At 43.3% G+C, this 23,322-nt stretch overlaps 1 long non-coding RNA gene across 2 annotated transcripts; it reads right to left on the bottom strand.

Moving 5' to 3' along the window:
* Positions 1 to 3,879: 3,879 nt before the first annotated feature.
* On the bottom strand, positions 3,880 to 5,604 carry LOC115588365 (uncharacterized). 2 transcript variants are annotated; one of them, XR_003985325.1, is made up of 4 exons: positions 5,133 to 5,604; positions 4,830 to 4,937; positions 4,395 to 4,631; positions 3,880 to 3,997 (listed from the first exon to the last, which is right to left on the bottom strand). It is a non-coding gene; the product is annotated as an uncharacterized LOC115588365 (long non-coding RNA). The 2 variants fall into 2 exon arrangements; XR_003985324.1 differs by lacking the exon at positions 5,133 to 5,604 and having other exon boundaries at positions 4,830 to 5,098.
* Between the last annotated feature and the right edge of the window lie 17,718 nt (positions 5,605 to 23,322).

A 23,322-nucleotide genomic window follows, 5' to 3' on the forward strand; every position in this document is an offset into this window, starting at 1 on the left:
CAAGTGTAGCTTGAGCAATGAAGCTGCATGTTTAAATCGACTGAAGTTCTCCTTTAACCTGCAGCTGTGTTTCCTGGACTCTTGCTTCTCCTTTTTGTCGATTGCTCCGTCTTGTGCGTCCATGAGAGTGTGAGTAACAAGTTATCATTCTGTTACTGTTCTTAATTATATCCTCAATGTTATTTGGCAATTTAAATTATAGCACTGTACTGTGTTTGTGCATTGGTCAAATGATGCCTGATAATATTATGTTGATTAATGGTGTATGTTGTGGCTTCAGGTGTTATGTCACGGCAGTGTAGTGAGAGTGCCGCTCTGTCCATTTAGGGATTGTTGCACATTTATTTGTTTCACCCTCTGCGCACACTATGCCATTGACATAGATATGGGCCTTTCTGAGCTAAGAGGTTGCTTTTTGTTGACAGTCCCTTAAATTTCTAAACCCTCAAATCCTGTCATTTATTCATCCCTTTTTACTGTTTTCACTGCATAGCTTTATTTGCATTGTCTAATCTATGTCAGTCTTTTCTGTGTATTATTAAGATTGCATGATGATTAATATGCACATTTCTGTTTATTTCTTTATTGTAGTAACCACACACAGACAATCTCAACAAAAATTATTCAAAACTGCGGCATCCAAAGGTTTTTTTTAAAAAAAGTGGATGGACCAGGGCGTTTTTAAAACAGGATGGAAAAGTGCCAGTGGACAATGGCTAAAACATCAGGACCAACCGTCTGAAACACAGATTTTAAAAACCAAGTGGGCAAGCAATCTGAGAGGCAGGTGGAAGATCTCGATGCTGCAACTGTGCGCTCCAGGGAGTACAAGGAGATTTCGTTAAAATTACTTAAAGGAAAGTGGAGGTGTGTTTCTGTGTCAGCTTCTCTAAGAACAGTGCCAAACTGCTGTCGGATCTGCACAAACTTATTTACAAAATGAAGAAGAATTTCTTCACATTTCTCTGGGGAGGGGCCAGGAGCCTGGCTGGGTGCAGGTCGAGTCACAGAATAAATAGTTTTAAAAAGTACTCTGGGAATATGGCCCTGGCTGGCAATCAGGTTAGCAAAATAAGTGTTTCTAGCCACTTTGATTGACAGCATGCTGATAAGAAGACATGAGACCTTTAAGGGAGGTGAGGGAGCCACTATGCTCGTCCTGTTTCCATTTCCGCTCTGCCTTCCTGCACTGCAGCCTAAGATCTTCACTCAACCATGGACATAAAGAAGGAGTCTTCTTTTTGTATCTTACGGGTGCAATAGAGTCTAAAATAGTGGTGCAGGAGTTATTAAAATCACTGACCAATTCATCTACAGAGATAGGGAGTTGTGGATGGTTACTGAGAGCACCACGCAATGAAGAAAAGGCATGGCAGAAAGTTGGAGCAGAGAGTGATCTAAGAGGATCAGAGCAGATTTGTGAGGTGGGTTTAGGGACTGGAGAGAGGTGAGGGACCTTGAAGAGTACTGCGTTGTGATCAGAGGCCACGAAGTCAGCCAAAAACACATCATCCAGGCAGAACCCGTGGGAAAGGACAAGGTCCAAGGTGTGTCCTTCATCATGGCTTGGTTGCTTTACAGATTGAGTCAGATTGAAAGAGTTTATAAGAGTGATGAAATCTGAGATAAACCAGGAGGCAGATGGACAGCAGACATGATTATTAAAATCCCATAAAATCAAAACTCTGTCGTACTGTGACATAATGAGAGATAGAAGATCTGGAAATTCCTGTAAAAAAACAGCAGTAGATTTAGGGGGCCTGTAAATTAAAATACAAAAAATTGGCAGTTCGTTCTTTAAAATGAAGCTGAGACACTAAAAGCTGGAAAAAGTACCCAGCGAGATGGGGAGCAGTTAATCACACTTCTATGGGTAACAGCGAGCCCCCCCTCCTCTGCCTGTCATTCTAGGCTGGTGGAAAAATGAGTAGTCAGGGGGAGATGATTCAATGAGAGGGGCACAGACATCGGGATTTAGCCATGACTCAGTGATAAGAAAGAAATCGACATTGTGTGTAACAATTAGAGCTGGTAAATACAGTTCCTTTTAAGGATTCAAGTCATTATGAGTCACTCACTAAATTGAACCGGATTGTGCGAGTCACTTGAGTCACTTGACTCAGTATTGCCTAATCACCAAGGAAACTCAGTCCTAGCCCATTGTCTCTTAACCACTAACGTAGTAAAAAACACAATGCAATAAAACATTATATACATGATTGGAAAAATAAAAGGGATAATAAAATAAAACAAAACAAATAAATAATAGAGAACTGAGGTAGGAACGGTGTAAATGGATAAAGTTCCCAAATAGAGATAATAATAGCCTACTTACAATATACTACATAATATTTATACATTAATTATTTTATTTTGCAAAGATCGATCGCCCTAATTTCATCTTATTATACTACATGTATACACCAAACCTTCAGTAGCCTAGGCTACCTGCAGAACATTGTGTAACATTATGTTATTTCAGAAGTGGAAGAATGGCTTCTGTTGTACTATACAAGGGATGTGCTTTTCACACAGACTCAAGGAAGAGACTTTACTCGCTTGTCTGCTACTCATTCAGAATGTAGCCGGCTGTTTGCGCTATCCTGCTCTGACTGAGTCGCGGGCATTTCTGGCATCGCGGCTCGCAAGCTAGTGCTATAACAAGTCGGCTGTGTTTCCAGCAGTGTGCTACGAGCTACTAGCTACGAGTGTTTCCCGCATCGGCTCGCGGGCTAGCTTGCGAGCCTTGCTGCCGGACACACAGCCGACTTGTAGCTCGCGAGCCTTGATGACGGTAGCTAGTAGCTCGTAGCAAGCTTGTAGCTAGTAGCTCGTAGCAAGCTTGTAGCAAGCTCGTAGCTAGTAGCATGTAGCACGTAGCAAGCCCAGGGCTAGTGGGCTACAGGCTTGCTATGTATACGGCTCTGCATGACGCTATTTATCATTTTAGATTTGATTATAGTAGGACTCAAGTGATTCGAGTCAATGATACTAGAGATTCGCGACTCACAGGTTATTTTAATGACCCGGGTTAAAGATTCGAATGAGTCACGATTCATACACCTCTAGTAACCAAAGAAATCCTGGCAAATAAAAGACTTGTTGGAGAGAGATCTTACATTAAGTAAGATGAGTTTTTGGTGGGGGCTGGGGAGGTGATATTAACTGCAACAATGCTGGAGAGCGCACATTTGATCTTACACACTGCCTCTCAGAGATCCTAACAGGAATATAAGAGCTGTTGGCAGATTTAAAGCTGGAGCTTGCAGTTGAACACACAGACTTGAAATATGAATCTAGCCATGTAAACATATTTTCTTGATCAATTTCTAGATGGCTTTACAACATCTGAGCCAGGAGTAAGAGGGATGTCATTCTCCAGTCAGTGGTGACCCGCCTGATGCTGGACATCCTGGAGATCTGGCAACAGGCACCAGGATCACATGTTCCAGACAGCCTGTGTGGCGCATCTGCCTGAACTGCCGACACATGCCAACCCATATGGAGAACTTGTGCTGTCGGCAGGTGGCAGGCACCAGTGTCTGAGCAAGAGTGCCCATGTTGAGATGTACTGCCTGGATGAGGGTACACTGCGTCTGATTAGGATGACGTGGAACGACATATTTGCTCTGAAGGACAGCCAAGATGTGGGTGCCAATAACAGAGAGTTTCGATTTGCTGCCCACTGGCAATTTACAGTCTGGCAGAATGGGCATCTAGGAAGAGGGAACTGGAGGCCAATACCGAGCTGCTGCATTCTTCTCATCCCGGACAAAGATTACACTTTCATCCAAAAATAAAACTATTTATGTACAATATATTTTTATACTTATTTTCAAAGTTTACAGTAAAAAGGGAGTTTTTTTTAAATTTTGCATCATGTACATAGTTTTATTTTGTATTTTTTACATGTTCATAATAGAATAATGTGTGGTAAACAAGATATTCTTTTCGTCTCTCTTTTCTTGCTCACATCTCTGGATCATGTAGCTGAGGCCTTTATGGAGAGAAGAGAACAGTAGCATTAGAACACATGCTCACAATGCTCCATAATCACATCTGGTAATTATTATTTTCAATTTTACCCTGGCAGAACAGATACAAGTAATGGCTTGATGTTGATTGTTTGAGCATTACAAATGGAAGTACCAGTCTTTCAAAAGAATAAGCAGTGTATTATAATTGGTGATAGTGAGCAGAAGATCTAAACTTTTCTGCAGTATTGGACGTTAGTACAGTACAGCTGGCATTTACAGAGAATGACTTGTGAGACTGACATCTAAATGTTTTTTTTTTTTTTCAAAGAGGTATGTTTTGACTTGACCTGCAAAACAATAACAAACATTATCTGAAATTGATCAGACATGAATGTGGGATGTAGGTGAATGACATACCTGTCCTCTGCGAATCTGTGTCTGGACCAGTTATGCCATTGGGGGGGGGGGCACAACTCCTGCAAGATTTCCAAGATGCCTTGGGTCACCAGTCCAGCGTTTTGCTTTTCTTGGGAGCGCTCCTCCATCTATACGCTTCCTTAGGATGCAACGCTGCAGCTCAGGGATGTAGTTGCAGTCTTTTGGAACCTTTAATGTTTGGACCCGGTAATTGTGCAACTTCTTGCTGTCTTGTATCTAAAAGACAACAGTTTAAAGATTAACTGCATGTCCCCCTCTCTCCCCTACCTTTCGTGTCAACCAACGGTCCAGCCAAATAATTTATGTTTTGACAGATTATACTAAGTCAGCCCATTTGACAAGTTATTTTGTAGTAGAGATCATGTTCAGTTGTCTTGAAGATTGCAAAGGCAATTAGTAAAATGTGAGACTCACGATTTCTCATTATTCTGGCTAATGTAATCTGGTCGGTGGTTGTGGTGGTTGTAGTCTAATGCAGCGAGAAGGCACCTTGCTTCATAGACAGGAGGAGAGTAGGCAAACCTGGATGTGCGGGGGGGACAACAGAGGTAAAAGAGTTTGACCAAATAAAATCTGCAAGACTCCATTATCTTGGGCATAGGACGAGCCTGAAAAATCTCTTTTCATTTGTATGGGACCAGGATAACCCAATAATTTCAAATGTTCTTTGTAATTATGATAAAAAAAAGTGAATTAATCAAATAAAAATCAAATTACCTTTTTCCAGCATACATGAGAATGCAATTCTGGAAACTCTCAAGTTCTGAAGTTGACCTTGTGACGGCCTCCTGCTGGTAGTGCCTGTTGGATGTCTGTGTTTGTGCGTTTGTCCTTTTTCCTTTGTCTCTGTGCGTCTGTCTGCAGGTTGCTGGTGGGTGGTGCTTTGTCACCTGTGTGGGCCTGGCCAGTCCCCAGGTGTAGGCTAGATAGGGTTGCCAACCGTCCCTTGAAAAACGGAATCGTCCCGTATTTAGAAACAAAGTAACGCGTCCCGTATTGAGCTTAAAAGGGACGCACTTTGTCCCGTATTTCCGTGAGAATCAAAATGGTCTTTAAAATGTCAATGGAATCAATGAATGACGGCGTTTTATATGGAAATAAACGGTAATCTTACTGCCAGCCCTCTCCTGCTCTGTGACCAATGAGCCGACATCACACTCACACATGAGAATAACAATGCAGAATCCGGCTCTTCTCATTGGTCGAGGTACTGTTGCTTACAAGAATATACCGGAAGACAAGAGACTGAGGCAACTGGCAAAACAATCCAGCATGGCTCACAACGACATCGGTTCACAGGACACTGCAGACGGTACGCCTTCCACCATGAGCAGTAACGTTACTCCCCCGATAAAAAAAGAAAAGGCTGCAAAAATACAGACTCGAATGAGAAAAAGAAAACGTGGCTGGAAAAAGTGTAGATAATGTCTGCTGGCGCACTTTTTCTGTAGCCCATGGTGAACTGTTTGACGTGAATGTTTTTTAAGTCCAATAAATGTCAGTATTTTGTGGCCAAAAAAATTTTTAGTGTAATAAACACATACAATTGATAGATGAATACATAAAATAGATAAATAATACATGAAAGTAATACGTAGATGAATAATAGATAAAGAATACACACTATACTATACATACATATATACAACCTTACACATGTCAGTTCAAACTGTCCATAGATAGATGTGACGTGCATAATTTGTACTGCACAGGCAGTTGATATACTACACATTGTAGGAACCAGCCATCGTCCTCTGTTTCTCTCACCACAGGAGGTGTGAGTGGCATGTCAGTGTCCATCTCACCTCTCACCTGCTCCCTGCCATATTGTGGTGTCCTGGATACTGTACTTCCTTTGCCCCCCTTTTCTTTGACACTATACTGTTGACAAAAACAGCATGTGATCCAGCTATATGCATTTTTCGCCTGCGAGAAAGGACAGTCTGCTGAGTTCTCATGTGGAATCACCAGATAACCTCCTGATTCTGCCTAGGGAGAGTCATGACCCCTTTTATTGCCCTCTCTCTCACACTCTGGCCTTATTAGAGCCTCTCATAACAAACCTATGGACAATCAGGCTCAGAAAGGACTTAATCAATACCTGGGTTACATCATTGCCTGTCTACTGTTTCACGGACTGTTTACATTCAGTGCCAATTCAATCACTGGAGAACATCAGGTTTATCCTTTGTTACAACTTGCTTGTCACCAAAGGAAAGGCCCACATCTGGCATGTACTATAAAGATGTCATCCCATAAGTTACGACACTCAAACCCGGCAGGGTGTCTCCACATTCATTTTTAAAGAAACCAAAAGCCTTGATTTCTCCTGTAATACTGAAAAAAAACATTAGATTACAAACTAATCTTCTTTTTGACAGTTTATCTTTAACTAGCTAAATGAGACCTCAAACATGCCCTGTCTCTCATTTGTGTTAGTTAAAGAAAACTTATGTTAAGAATCACAGGGTTGATGTCAATATTTTGGTGGAGCTACAGTACCACCTCCTGGTAAGTTTGGTATAATTTCAAAGGCCAATACTAATGGAATGTTCTATTTTATCATCTATTTCTAAGTATTTAGACGATTTCTTTTAATCTGATACATGTCTGGGAAGTATAAACTGTCAATGTATGAGATATTCTTGAGCCATTAGTGCCTTTAATGATTATGTGCTTGTATTTGTGTTTTATTTTAAGCAATAGTTTGTCTTTTGCCTATTAGGCAACTTCAATTGTGTTCTTTTATATTTCCATAACAATTGTTAATGTGAGACCATGGTGGATTTCAGCACATAGTCAGTTGCGATTTAAAAACTTTATCAAATCATTAGTTTGATTCAACAAGTAAGAAATCGGTAACATGAGCTATGACGTCACCGGAGGAAGCAAGTGACCAGGCCGCCTCCAAGCCCGCCTAGGTTCCGCCCTCGATTGAAACATTAAAAGCCCATGCATTCCGTTAATCGTTCTTCTTCTTCTAACCGCGGCTTACTCTTCTAAAACGCTTGTTGACTCTTCTCTTCTCCTGATAAAACTCTTTGCATTCTTCGCTTGCTTTCGTTTGCCACTTTCGTACTTACTTTAATTTTAGTACGCGCAACTTCCTATTTTTCAAGTTAATTTCCGTACTTTGCCAGATTTTTGAAGCTCTGAGACTTAGTAACCTCCAGAGATTTGAGCCACTTGCGAGATACCTCTCCCGGTGAAGCTCTTTTATTCTGAAAAGATTTTTTCTGTGAAATTCGAGCAAGAACGAAACTGATTCTTTTATTTTTGTGATATTTTGCTCATTGTTAGAGTATCGTACTTAAAGCCAAAGAAACCATTTTTGTTTTCTTGTATTTAGTAACAGAGAAGGATTATCCGGCCGGCATTTCTCTCCCAGTTATTTTTACGCAAGAAGTCAATTCAATATATATTCGGAGCTCCGTAATCACCAATTCTATCGAGACTCTCATAATTCTTAAGCCATCACGAAGTCGGTGCAGTTAAACTGCTCAAGAAGCCGTGAAGAAACACATCTACAGCAGAACCGCCTGCAGCGATCTCAAGCGAGACACTTCGCTGGGCATAGGGAGTTCGGCCTGAGACGGCATCAAATTCCAGCGGTACGGAAGCCGACAGGCCGCAAAGAGCTCAGACGGAATCCCCGCTGTGCCGGTAACACTACGTCACCAGGGGTTGCCTCGCCATCATCCTGCGGCTGGACGGACGCGGCTTCTGCATCTAAGCTGACCCAGAGAGCCCGGATTCTGGATCATCTCCCCTCTTCAAACAAAAGTAGGCTAAGAACTCCACACACGACAAAAGTCGCATGTGAATGAAATCAGAGTTGGTGTTTGTGAAAGCTTCAAATATATATATCATAAATCCAAACATCTCCCGTATAATTCCGTTAGAAATTAATCCGTAGTCGCGAATTAACGGTTCCATGTCAAAATCCACCATTGTCTGAATCCATCCAGTCAATAATTCATTCCAGTCTTCACACTTTCTGTTACTTTGTTACCCGTTTGAATTTATCTCATGTCATTTAATCTGCATTTATTTAGTTGATAAACATATTTAATCTCATGTCGTTGTCTGTGCACGTTTAATTTGAAGTAGGAAATCAATGGGATCGTGGAAAGAATTCACTGCTTCAGAATAGGAACAAATAGACACTGAAATTAAACAAGATTCATTTGAGATTGATGATTTATCTGTCTACCAAACTTGGACAGTTGATATCTTAACTAATTAACTCCGAGATTAGTTTAGAATTCAAATATCGGAGGTGGTGCCCTGTAAACGAGTGTAAATTAATCGCCAGTGATTAATTATCAAATATTTATCAAAGTAGTGTCTCCTACATATTTATGGCGCTGCCCGTGTGAGGCCACCTAAAACCACGCTTTCCTGCATTAAATGAATGTGCACAGATAAAACATTTGCTGTAACAATCAAAACACAGGCTGTTTTTAATACCATTTGGCTGTCCACTGAGGAATTAATGCGATACTTAACTATATTCTTAACTTCATATAACCTGAGCTGTGTGTGTGTGAGCATAAACTCTGTGGAGCCGCGATTGCGCTGTTCGAAATGAAATTAATATGTACGGATGCCAAATGATCCGTGAATAAGAAAGAGCTCTCCAGCATCGCTGCATGTTGGAATTAACCAGACTCTGTTTGAAAACAGATCTGTGAGTTGAAAGGCCGTTTGGAGCCCCCGCGTGTTTTTCTTTTGTCCGGATGAGATCCGTGACCTATTTGCATGCACAAGTGTCACCGTACACTTAATTTGAACCAGTCGGGCGAGGCTTGTGGTCGCGCGACGCCGACACATAGTTTTCGCTCGTGTGATCTCACTACAATCTGCTTCCCGACCGCCAGGGTTTGTAAGTAGACACACCCCTCTGCGTCTTCTGATTAGAATAGCTAACTAAACAGTAGACAGCTGTGTTAAACAGTGAGAGGTTTCTTTAAGGTACCACTCTGTGTAGTGAAGTACCGTGATCAGTTGCCGTGGCAACAATCCTGTTAAAAAGGACAGGGTGTTTAGGCCGTGAAAACGGGGCTAAGGAATCCCCCTATCGGTTTAAATTGTGAACCCCGAAGTAAATGGATGAAATGCTTACTGCGGGTTGAAAGAAAATTTAGACTGTAAAATAGGCGAAGAGATCGCGCTATCAGTTTAAGTTGTGAGCATACTAGTAAATGAATGAAATACTGGTTGCCGTTCAAAGTTTTCTGAAGTGTTGGGAAACTGCTTAAAAGAAGCAAGCGCTAATGGCCGCCGTGCCAAAGGCCGCCATTGTGTGAAAAAGTGTGACTTTGCTGTGGTTGCTGCAGATTTGTATAAGCCTCAGGAAGTGATCTCTTCAGAGACAAGAAGACACTGAGTTGAAACTCCGCTGTCCCAGGGGGGTATATCAGTGGGTGGAGCTAAAAGTCCCACCTCCTGACTTCTTCTATTGTTGCGCAACTTGGCCAAGAATTAATGATAGGCGCCCCCTGTTGCTCAACCTTGGTAAAACATCCAATTTGAAATATCGCCATCTGCTGTTGAAACTATAGTAAAACGTCTAAATTATAAGCAAATCTCTCTGTGCTCAACTCCATTGAATTAGGATTCATTACATTATCCCTAGTGGCTGATTGTATTAACAACAAAATACATTTGAACAACTTGCGTTAATGATTGACTCAATTAAGTAGACTGTGATCTTTTCAGAGTTAGTAGGATAAATTCCCAAACATTTAATTTATTAAATTATAACAATTAAACTTAAGATACTGCAAAACTTACTGTAAGTAAAATCTACAGGAAAAGCCAAAATAATTAAACAACAATTTACTCATTTAAATAATTTTAATTTACATTTGAAATTGTTTATTCGTTTAAATTGATAGATTAATTGATTAATAAATTAATTAATTGGTTGATTAGTTAAATTAATTTGATCGAATTTGCTTGAAATTGGATTTTTGATATATACTAACTGTATACAAATTGAATCATTAAAACTATCAACTACTACTCAAAAATAACTTTACAGTCAAAACAAATATTATAGCTTCTGTGTTAAAACACTAGCTCTCAGACCCGTTTAACTTTAAACGCCTGTTGTTTAAATCAAACCTCCTAGTTAAAGTTACCAATAAAACTGTACTTTTAAATAAAACAATTCAAATTAAAAGCTCATATTAGATAAATAAAATAAACAAAGAACATAAAAGTGAATTAAATTCGGAATTAAAAATTTTAATTAATTTTTTTTATTATTAATTTTTTTTTTAATTTGAAAATTCTATTTTATTTTGTTTTTCCCCTTGATTGGCAGCCTAGGCTAGAACAATGGCAGATCGTAAAGACACCCAGGGCGCAGGCCCTGAGGTTACCATAAACCGCTTAGACACAGCAATATTAGAGCTCACTACAGAACTACTACCAAATTATGCAGATATGGTCAGGAAGACCGACATTAGTGAACTACCAGGGATGATGGACGCACTAGTATGTGAGGTCCTAACTGTAGAGCAGAAAGGAAAAAACAGAGAGAAAATGTTAGGGAGTCTGCTTATCTTGATGTCTGCACAACAGAAACGCAGTGACCAATTGCTGCAGCAGGCTTTAGCCGGAGCAGAAACCCAGAAAGCTAAGAAGAAAATCCTTAAAAAGCAATGTGAGGATATGAAGGAATCCTTAACTGAGACCCAAAAAGTCTTAGCTGAGACAAAAGAAATCTTAGCTGAAACACAGGAATCCTTAATTAAGGCAAATGAGACCTTAACTGAAACGGAAGAGGCTTTAAAAGAGACAAAAGAGTCCCTAGATAAAGCAAATAACCGTATTGATCAAGTTGAGTCCCAACTAAGAACACAAGAGGATGAATACGCAAAACTACAGGACGAATGCTCCGATCTTAAACAAGTCCTTAACGCTCAAGGGATAGAGTTTGATAAAATAGAGTATGAACTCAAGGAGGTGACTCGACGCGCCGACCACACTAGTCGCGAACTTGAAAGCGCAACAGCACAAATTCAGGACCTGAAGCTTAAGCTTCAAGTCTGGGAGAAAGCTCGAGAAAATTAAAGACAGTTGCACCATGACACGCACGAAGAGCTAAAAGAAGCGAGAGAACAACTCAATGATCTCCATCACGAAAAAAGAGAGAAAGAGATAGAGCTTGATAAAGTGAAAAGGGAACTAGAACATTCTCTTGAGTATAGCTCACTCGCAAAAACGCCCACTCGAACTCACGCTCGTGAAGAAGCCAAAGAGAGCACGTTTCATAGGAGCGCTCAGTTAGACCTATCCCGTATAGGAGCTATGTCACCCATCGATCCCGATGTTCACATTCGAGCCGACAGAGACCTAGATGACCGAGTTAAGAGGTCTTCCTCTCCTCAGCCGTTCTCTTCTTCAAGAGCGTACCACCCTCGAGCCCCGTCTGACAGGGACCTAGACAAAATAGCTTGAAACATAACCCGTTATGAACCTAAACCAGGCGGTAAAAACGATACCAACGCGTACTTAAAAGACATTGAGTTTTATCTGAGGAGATTCCCAGATGCCACTGTTGAGGACAGACTTTACCTAATTAGAGGGACCTCTAGTCAGAAAGTTAATAAGTTCATTGACCGACAAACCCACCGCGTCAAAAGCAACTATGAAGTCCTCAGTAAGGCACTAATAGACGAATTCAAGAGCTATACAGTAAAAACAGGCCTAACCGCAGCTTTTTCTGTCAAGCAGGGAAGACAAGAATCCCCTCAAGAATACTACGAGAGGCTCCTTGAAGCCTATTTCGGGCCCAAAAATGAAACAGAGATGGAGGAGGAGCTACACTTTAAGTCACTGTTCGTGCAAAACCTCCATCCCACAACTAGCCACCATCTTGGTGTCATGGCATGCCCCGATACCCTCAATAGCCGACAACTATGTGAGATGGCTACAAAAGGCTTTAATAAACAAAAACAAGCTCTAATCAAATCCACTGAAACAAACATCTTGAGTGTTTCCTCCAAAACCCCTCCGCTGGAGTTGGAGGGAGCTCCCGGTGCCGAATCACGCAAGCCTGCCACAACCTCCTCTAAATCTTACCAACCTCCAACTGAGCGAGAATACACCCGATCTGATTTGGGTCAGAAGTATTCACAAAAGCCCCGATCGGCTAATTACGACCAATCAAGAGGTGAATTTAATTATCGCTCATCCGACTCTCATGATACAAGGCGTCCTTTTAAACAGTGGAAAGGTCATCGTAGTTATAACAACAGAGAGAATGACAAGCGCGAATCTCAAAATTCGATTACGGTTTTAGTGAAAAGCGACACCAAAACACCTCGGATAGGAAAGAAACAGGGAAAAACACCTATCACAACAGTAGGCCAAACCAGTCTAACTTAAACAAAGAAGACGTAGATGCCATTAAAAGAGTGATCAAACAGGTGCGTAAGGAAGAGAAGGAGAAAGCCGACCTTTTCTCAGTAGTCGCTCGCTTAACTGTCCCTGAGAAGTCAGTTTCTCCCCCTCCAGACACCTCATTCCACCAACCCAAGGTGGGTGTGGAAGAAAAGGGTGGTCCTGATCTCACTGAGCCTGAGGCCACGTTTTCCCCTGACCCGAGTCCAGAGGCCCAGAATGACGCTCCGAAACAATCGGACTCGACCTCTAGTGCAGTCCTAGTGGTTCAACTAGATGCGAATGAGACTCCTCCCACTAAAGGCCCGCCAATCTTTCAAGGGGAACCACCTTTCTGCCACTTCTTGGGTGACCTCAAAGAAAAGGGGGTTGCACAAAAATTTTACCTTTCTACCATACTCGAGAACGGACTCGAACATGAAGCACTCCTTGACACGGGTGCAGATGTGACCTTGATGTCACCAGGGCTTTTCACTAAACTAAGAGCATTAGCACACCAAGCCAACCAGGACTTAAAGCTGCAACATTGTTCGCTTGAGATCCAACCCTACTCACCTACGGGTACTACATTGACAACTAGGGCAGTGATTAATTTCACTATTGGACCAATGAACCTCGTACATCCTGTGTACGTGTCCCCCTTTGATTCAATCCCTCTTCTCATCGGTAAAGACCTCCTCAACCGATTCGAGCCGCTCATTGACTTCAAACGTTTAAAGATCTGGGCACAGGTCCGTGAACCTCTCCCCATCAGCGCTCCTTGGGTCACTAAAGCCCAATGCTATAGGCTTGATACAAACGCCTCGACCTCTGATGCCCTATTGGACCAACAACTACCAATAGAGGGCAGCAGAGCGCCGGACCTAAATAAAGACAGTCAACCAACATTGATGTGGCCCCGAAGAGAAGCTTTAACTCCAAGAGACAACTTCCTGTGCTCTTTGGCAGACTCATCGGTGACGCACACTTTTTGTCCACAGATCATAGGTGGCATTAAACTTGAGGACACCCACACTGAGGATGTGGTCTTGGCCCTCTGGACCGAAAAATCAGCCATCAGCCGAGATCTGTACGAGTCATTGTCAGGCAAAGACCCAAACGTTCGCTTTGCAAAGAAATCTTTCCGCTTCCCTTCGGACCCGGTACCCCAGTCAACTTGGACTGCCGAGGGTGTCTGCACTTTAAAGGTGCAATGGAACAAAAAGAACTTGACACATTTCTTCTTGGTCATTCCTGATCTACCACACCAAGTCTATGTCGGCAGCGATGTTCTCGCCAGACTGGACGTCCAAGTGGACCTGATCAATAACATTTTATGGTCACTGATAGTAACCCCGGACAAAGACCCTGCTCCTAGCTTGGAGAATATGAGGTCAGGGCAAACTATACCGGAGGCTTGTCAAGCCATTAATGAACACCACACGACCATTCCGGCCAAAGCCACAAACGTGGTCATCCGCTTGAACATTAAACCTGGCCAGCGTCTCGACCATTCACAGGCATTCTTCCAACCATCCCCTTTGTTCTTCAAACTGGGATTATCTCTTGAAGCGACCCCTTTGCTGGACCTGCGTTCCAGGTCCACCCACCCGTTGGTGAATAACAATACCACAGAAGAAATACTGATCCCAAAATCCATGCCCTTGGGTTGGATGATCAGCACCAAGTTTCATGACTTTGAACTAAGAATCCCGGTAATAAGGCCCATGCCTCGCGCTCTACTTTGCGATCACTTGGATGGAGGTGTTGTGTACACGAAACCGTCAAGTGCTATTGCCTTATTTCCTTCCTTACAACTCGCTAGAGATGCTATCTGTCGTGTTGATCTTGCCAGCCATGAAGAAATGGTTATACAAACCATCAACACGGTGTTTTCTCAGGAATCCACCTCAGAGCCATCACTAAAAGACGCCATACAGACGTCCTCAGAGACGAAACTGGACTCTGAGGAGGCACTTGACACAGTTTTCACGTCCCAAATTGAACAGGTGGTAACCCAAGCAGATGCCTTAAACAATGACCAGGAGCGCGAAAAACTTCGCAGTGTCCTCCGCAAATACAAAACATCGTTCGCAAAAGACTCTCTTGACTGTGGTCTAACCACCATTCATTCGGTGCGCATTCCTACTCCTCATGACGCACCCCCAACGTTCGTGCGACAATACAAAATCCCACTGGCATCCTATGAACCTGTACAGGAAATCATAGATGACCTATTGGAAAAAGGTATTGTCCGACCATGCAATAGCACCTACTCAGCACCCCTCTGGCCAGTGTTAAAACCAAACGGAAAATGGAGGCTGACTATTGACTATTGCAAGCTCAATCAACAAGTCCCCCTTTCTAGGTGGCCAATGACCCAGTTAGGTCAAGAGCTCCCCAAGGTCAGGGATGCAAAATACTTTTCCTCCATGGACATAGCATCAGGGTTCTGGACTCTGCCAGTATATGTTAAAGATCAGCACAAATTGGCCTTCACCTTTGCAAACAGGCAATACACCTTCACCAGGTGTCCATTCGGTTACTTCAATTCACCGGCTGAATTCAACATCTTCTTGAACAAGGCGTGTCCCGACGCTCCTGATCGAGGCACCCTGATATATGTTGACGACATCTTGATACAAAGTCCCACTCTGGACTCCCACCTGAAAGAAATAGATCACGTACTTGCGCAGCTTACAGCAGCGGGAGCAAAAGTCTCGTTGTCAAAATGCCAATGGTGTAAAACCAAAGTGAACTACGTGGGCCTCCTTGTCGGACCCCACGGCGTCGAGCCGCAACTTGAACGCGTCCAAGGTATTACAAACCTCACAGCCCAACAAACATTTCTGAGCTTCGCAGCTTCTTGGGCGTTTGTAATTACTCCCACCAGTTCATTGAGAACTATGCAGACATTGCCAAGCCACTCACAGAGTTGCTTAAAAAGGACATCCCATTCATTTGGGATGAACAACATCAACAGGCGATGCAGGCCCTAAAAGATAAGCTCTGCACGGCCCCGTGCTTAGCCTATCCAGACTACACTAAAGAATTCCACCTAGAAGTTGGATTCTCCACTGGCTGCATGAGTGCAGGCCTGTACCAATGTCACGACCACGATAAACGCATGGTGGCCTACGCCAGCAAAACATTAATGGCCCCAGAGCTTAAATACACTGACTGTGAAAAAGCATTGTTAGCTACCGTGTGGGCTGTCAAACACTTCTCTAACTACCTCGGTGGTCAGAAAGTAATTGTCGAAACCCATCACCAGCCGGTAACCTTCCTCAATAGCCAACGTATCAGAGAAGGTGTGGTAACCAACGCACGCGTCGCATCTTGGTTGATGGCCCTGCAAAGTTTTGATATGGAGGTGCGCTACGCACAAAACAACAAAACACCCCTTGGCACGGGACTTGCAACATGTCACCGATGCACCGACGACGTGTCCCCAAATACCACTCTGATCCTAGACCCTACACCTACAGAACCGTCACCCCACCACTACTTCGATCAAAATGTCTGCCAAGACATGATCACTGCCTATGTGGATGGATGCTCCTTTCACCATGAACTTAAGGTTCGAGCAGGTGTAGGCTTAGTGTGGATCGACAACACACCAACTGATCCTCAAAGGTTCAATCTCGGTTCTCAATCTTCTCAATACGCCGAAATCGCAGGCGTGTTGATCACGGTGCAAACAGCCGTGCTGCACAAAGTGCAAACACTTGTCATCTGTACTGACTCAAACTACGCACGATTGAGTTTCTCTTGCCATCTACCTTTATGGAAACAATGGTTTTATGACCACCAACAGAAAACCAGTTAAACACAAAGAACTGTTCATGGCTTGCGACCACCTGGTAGACACGCACAACATGCAGATTTACTGGAAAAAGGTTAGGGGACACTCTCGTTCCCCTGGACAGGACAAAGAACTTAATGATCTGGCAGACACGTTAGCCAAACAAGGTGCCCTTGAAGGAACCCTTTGGCAATTCGACCCTGAAACTGTTACCCACCCACCCGCCCCGATGATTAACGTTGTCACTCGGTCTCAGGCAAAAGCCGCTCTTGCAGATACCGTGCCACCGCAACCAACAGTCCGTGAAAACCCCATAGACCCACAACCGATCCACGCCCCTGCGACGCCATCAACGGCTATCTCCGTTACTCCCAGTTTCACCGACTCTGACCTTCAAACGCTTCAAGCTCTTGATCCGGCTATTCGCCTCGTCTTACTTTCATTGTCTGATCCTTCGACCAACGTTATCTCATCTGATGACCTTTACTCAATTCCGGGTTTACGTCACCTATACAATGCACGTCCTTCTCTACGCATCGTCAAGGGCCTTCTTGTACATGTCTCTGAAACACTCACTTCACCTGCGTTCGTGGTGCCTCAGAGCCACAGGGGGGTAATGTTGATGCATGCCCATGACTCTCCGTGCGCAGGACATAAAGGTGTCAAAGCAACATACCAGGCACTCCAACAAGTCGCCTATTGGCCACACATGCAAAAAGATGTAGCAGACTACATCAAAGGTTGCCTGGTTTGCTGCCAGTTCCAACCGTCAAACCCGCTCCACCGAGCTCCCTTACAACGAAGAGGCATCTCCTTCCCCTGGTCAAATCTCCAAATTGACTGGGTAGGACCTCTAGCCAAATCAACCAGAGGTAATAAGTACTTCCTAACAGTTACTTGCACGTTCACCAAGTGGGTAGAAGGCCTGCCAGCCCCGAATGACACGGCCCAAACAACCGCCTACTTGCTAATGAACCATATCTTCTCACGATTCGGCCTGCCAAGCCGCATCGACTCAGACAGAGGAACGCATTTCACCTCTGAGGTCATGAAGCAACTGTGGCAACTTCTAGGTGTAAAAGCTGACCTACACATCAGCTACCACCCGCAATCCTCCGGCCAAGTAGAACGGGCAAACCGAACGGTTATCAGCATACTAAGAAAGTATGTGGCATCCAACCAAAAAGACTGGGACGTTAAACTACCACTAGTCCTGATGGCTATCAGAGCCACCTCACACAAGTCAATGGGATTCTCTCCCTTTGAGATGATGACCAGTAGACAGATGACACTCCCATTGCATTTGCTCTACAAGCCAGGCGACGCTAACATCGCCACGGCATATACCACTCACCAGTATATGTCCGATCTAAATAAACACCTCAAAGCAACCTTTGCTTTTGCCCAGAAACATCTGGAGAAAAATGCAGAAGGACGCAAAGCCTACTATGACCAAAAAGCATCCTACAACGAACTCCAAGTGGGGGACAAGGTGTGGTATTACATCTTTGCTCCCCTGACGAGGAAAGACAACCAGAGTGCTGGAAGACTTGCCCGCAAGCTTCTACCACACTGGTCAGGTCCTTACGTGATCACCGAAAAACTCTCACCCGTTGTGTACCAAATCAAGGTTAGCAAAGGCAAGAAAGAGACAACGCTTAAATGGGTCCACCGTAACCAGATTAAGCCACACAAAACCCCCATGGGAATTGACGGGGACTCCAATGTCTCTGTTAAGTCATAAACTAAAGATAAAACCCTGTAAAAGCACCTAAGGTGCCAAATCGTGAGTAGGTAGGAAAAACAAAACAAAAAGGAAAAAGAAAACAAGTTTCAGTAAAATTCACTGCTGTAGCATTTCCAAAAAAGCTACTCTAAAAATTTAGACTTCACAAATTAAACTAGGGACTCAACCTGCTCAATTAAAATACAGTTGTTCAAATTATTCAAGTAATTTGGTTCAAAGTGGGGGTTGATCTAACGCAATAAACTCCCTGATCTAAAGTGCACTGTAATTAGATGGTGTCCCTAATCATGTACGTTCTCCTCATCAGGAGGATGCTGCTGCTGTCCCTTCTAACCCTCGGTTCGGTAATAACCGCGGCGCTTCCAGAGATAGTCGAGCCAGGACCAAACTCAGGAATCGTTCTCAGGGAACAGGTCGGACTGTTAATTACCAACTGCCGTCTGCACACACAGAAAGTGTTTGTGAGATTGAATCCCCGGGAGGTATGTCGGAAACACGTACCAACCACATCGGCACTTACCGGTTGGGCCGGCCTAAAGTGGAACAGGGAGGTAGTGGAGCACGCCGAGGCAGACATAGCTCACATGCTGCAGCAATTGCAGAAATTCACTGTCACACGATCAGAGCTAAGTGGAATCCAACGCAGGCCTAAACGCTTCATTGCAGGGCTCCTGACTGCAGCGTCTGTCGTCAGAACAATTTTTTACCTAGGATTCTCTACGGTCAATGCAATTAGCCTATCTACCGTGAGGCGTCATATCAGCGAGATACAAACCGAAATACGGGAGATCAGGAAGCAAATTAACCAGCAACAAAAAGAGCTACAGACGATAGGACAATCAGTTAAGGGCACCATTCTGGTGGTTAATTCCCACAGCGAAGCCCTTAACAAGACACTCCGCGCCGTAAACTCTCTCCTTTCGGTAGTAACGGTAGACTATGCCCACACACACCTGGTCAGCATGTTGATGAATGATATGTTGCGGGACATTGGATCTTCAGTTGACAGCTTGGCCATGGGTAAAATCCCTCCATACCTCATCCCATTGTCTTTAGTGCAGGACATTCTGTCCACCGCCACCAGAGACGTGGTCACACCCGTTCAAGCCCACCTAGCTTATACGCTGGGTAGTGCGGTCCCCATATTCGTAGACCCAGAAGAAAGGGAAATAGGTTTTTATCATAATCCTACAAATAATCGCCACAGAGAACATTTACCGACTCAAAGACGTAGTAAATGTTGGGTTCTGGCAAGGTGACGTCCACGTTAAAGTGCAGACTCCGTCGCTTGTCGCCTACCACGACAACAATCCCGATCTGTATTTGGCACCAAACATACAAATGTACACCCTCACCAAAGATATCAACTATTTGTGTCCTAGTAAGCCTTTTATACGGGACAACACGGACGGAATTTGCGGGCTGAAAGCCATGCAAGAGGGTTCCCGTTGCCCTACTCAAGTCACACCCCGGTCACAAGTCAGTCAGACTCAGGCTGAGATTGTTGGAGGCCGCTGGTTGGTAAACACCCCTGCAAAAACCGCCACTTTGACATACGATCAACATGACACCGCCACTCGCATAAGTCTGCCTGACACATCTCTTTGGATTAGCGTACCAGAGGGCGCTATCCTACATATTGAAAATGTAGCTCTCTACTATTTGGACCCAAATCAGTATGAAAGCGAAATCTAAGTGTCTGAGTTTTTCAGCAAACACACCCTTGAGTTAAACCCAAACACACTCACGCAGATACAGTATGAGGGTACTCAGACCATCGACTTAACACCGGTCGAGGACGTGCTTAAGGAAATAGCCACTCGGGACAACAATCCCACTCAACCTATTCACTATGCCTGGTCAACACCCGACACTGTCCTAGCGTTCGTCGTAGCACTAGGATACCTATTGACCTTCGGCCTTGCGTTTTTCTATCTTAAACGCACCAAAGCTCTGCAGTGCAAACTCAATAAATGCACAAGAGGCTTGAGTAGAATAGCTAGAATGGGAAGAGCAGCTCCAAACTATCCAGGTACTGGACTCGATTTGCCTGACGACGTCAGTGAGAGCAGCGGACGCTACTCAGAGCTGTCTCCCGCAGTCATAGAGGTTGTCACTGACTCTGCCGTGTTCTAACTTCGAACCCGCGATCGAGAAAAAGATTAGTACCTCCTAATGAAAGGAGCTAAGATTTTACATACTATTCCACTTCACTGTACATAGTTTTGAAAAGATTTCAAAAGATTAGCCCTAGGCACAGGTTAGAAACAAACACCAACTCTGATCATTGCAGTGTGCCACCCAGAGACCTCGACAATGGACGGTCCAACTTCATCGATCCAAGTTCCTGATTGCCGCAGTCATTGGATCGAAGTGGGGGAATATGTAGGAACCAGCCATCGTCCTCTGATTCTCTCACCACAGGAGGTGTGAGTGGCATGTCAGTGTCCATCTCACCTCTCACCTACTCCCTGCCATATTGTGGTGTCCTGGATACTGTACTTCCTTTGCCCCCCTTTTCTTTGACACTATACTGTTGACAAAAACAGCATGTGATCCAGCTATATGCATTTTTCGCCTGCGAGAAAGGACAGTCTGCTGAGTTCTCATGTGGAATCACCAGATAACCTCCTGATTCTGCCTAGGGAGAGTCATGACCCCTTTTATTGCCCTCTCTCTCACACTCTGGCCTTATTAGAGCCTCTCATAACAAACCTATGGACAATCAGGCTCAGAAAGGACTTAATCAATACCTGGGTTACATCATTGCCTGTCTACTGTTTCACGGACTGTTTACATTCAGTGCCAATTCAATCACTGGAGAACATCAGGTTTATCCTTTGTTACAACTTGCTTGTCACCAAAGGAAAGGCCCACATCTGGCATGTACTATAAAGATGTCATCCCATAAGTTACGACACTCAAACCCGGCAGGGTGTCTCCACATTCATTTTTAAAGAAACCAAAAGCCTTGTTTTCTCCTGTAATACTGAAAAAAAACATTAGATTACAAACTTATTTTCTTTTTGACAGTTTATCTTTAACTAGCTAAATGAGACCTCAAACATGCTCTGTCTCTCATTTGTGTTAGTTAAAGAAAACTTATGTTAAGAATCACAGGGTTAATGTCAATATTTTGGTGGAGCTAGAGTACCACCTCCTGGTAAGTTTGGTATAATTTCAAAGGCCAATACTAATGGAATGTTCTATTTTATCATCTATTTCTAAGTATTTAGACGATTTCTTTTAATCTGATACATGTCTGGGAAGTATAAACTGTCAATGTATGAGATATTCTTGAGCCATTAGTGCCTTTAATGATTATGTGCTTGTATTTGTGTTTTATTTTAAGCAATAGTTTGTCTTTTGCCTATTAGGCAACTTCAATTGTGTTCTTTTATATTTCCATAACAATTGTTAATGTGAGACCATGGTGGATTTCAGCACATAGTCAGTTGCGATTTAAAAACTTTATCAAATCATTAGTTTGATTCAACAAGTAAGAAATCGGTAACATGAGCTATGACGTCACCGGAGGAAGCAAGTGACCAGGCCGCCTCCAAGCCCGCCTAGGTTCCGCCCTCGATTAACACATTAAAAGCCCATGCATTCCGTTAATCGTTCTTCTTCTTCTAACCGCGGCTTACTCTTCTAAAACGCTTGTTGACTCTTCTCTTCTCCTGAAAAAACTCTTCGCATTCTTCGCTTGCTTTCGTTTGCCACTTTCGTACTTACTTTAATTTTAGTACGCGCAACTTCCTATTTTTCAAGTTAATTTCCGTACTTTGCCAGATTTTTGAAGCTCTGAGACTTAGTAACCTCCAGAGATTTGAGCCACTTGCGAGATACCTCTCCCGGTGAAGCTCTTTTATTCTGAAAAGATTTTTTCTGTGAAATTCGAGCAAGAACGAAATTGATTCTTTTATTTTTGTGATATTTTGCTCATTGTTAGAGTATCGTACTTAAAGCCAAAGAAACCATTTTTGTTTTCTTGTATTTAGTAACAGAGAAGGATTGTCCGGCCGGCATTTCTCTCCCAGTTATTTTTACGCAAGAAGTCAATTCAATATATATTCGGAGCTCCGTAATCACCAATTCTATCGAGACTCTGATAATTCTTAAGCCATCACGAAGTCGGTGCAGTTAAACTGCTCAAGAAGCCGTGAAGAAACACATCTACAGCAGAACCGCCTGCAGCGATCTCAAGCGAGACACTTCGCTGGGCAGAGGGAGTTCGGCCCGAGATGGCATCAAATTCCGGCGGTACGGAAGCCGACAGGCCGCAAAGAGCTCAGACGGAATCCCCGCTGTGCCGGTATCACTACGTCACCAGGGGTTGCCTCGCCATCATCCTGCGGCTGGACGGACGCGGCTTCTGCATCTAAGCTGACCCAGAGAGCCCGGATTCTGGATCATCTCCCCTCTTCAAACAAAAGTAGGCTAAGAACTCCACACACGACAAGAGTCGCATGTGAATGAAATCAGAGTTGGTGTTTGTGAAAGCTTCAAATATATATATCATAAATCCAAACATCTCCCGTATAATTCCGTTAGAAATTAATCCGTAGTCGCAAATTAACGGTTCCATGTCAAAATCCACCATTGTCTGAATCCATCCAGTCAATAATTCATTCCAGTCTTCACACTTTCTGTTACTTTGTTACCCGTTTGAATTTATCTCATGTCATTTAATCTGCATTTATTTAGTTCATAAACATATTTAATCTTATGTCGTTGTCTGTGCACGTTTAATTTGAAGTAGGAAATCGATGGGATCGTGGAAAGAATTCACTGCTTCAGAATAGGAACAAATAGACACTGAAATTAAACAAGATTCATTTGAGATTGATGATTTATCTGTCTACCAAACTTGGACAGTTGATATCTTAGCTAATTACCTCCGAGATTAGTTTAGAATTCAAATATCGGAGGTGGTGCCCTGTAAACGAGTGTAAATTAAT

This window comes from Sparus aurata, chromosome 9 (genome assembly GCF_900880675.1).
Source record: "Sparus aurata chromosome 9, fSpaAur1.1, whole genome shotgun sequence".
In the NCBI taxonomy this organism is placed as follows: Eukaryota; Metazoa; Chordata; class Actinopteri; order Spariformes; family Sparidae; genus Sparus; species Sparus aurata.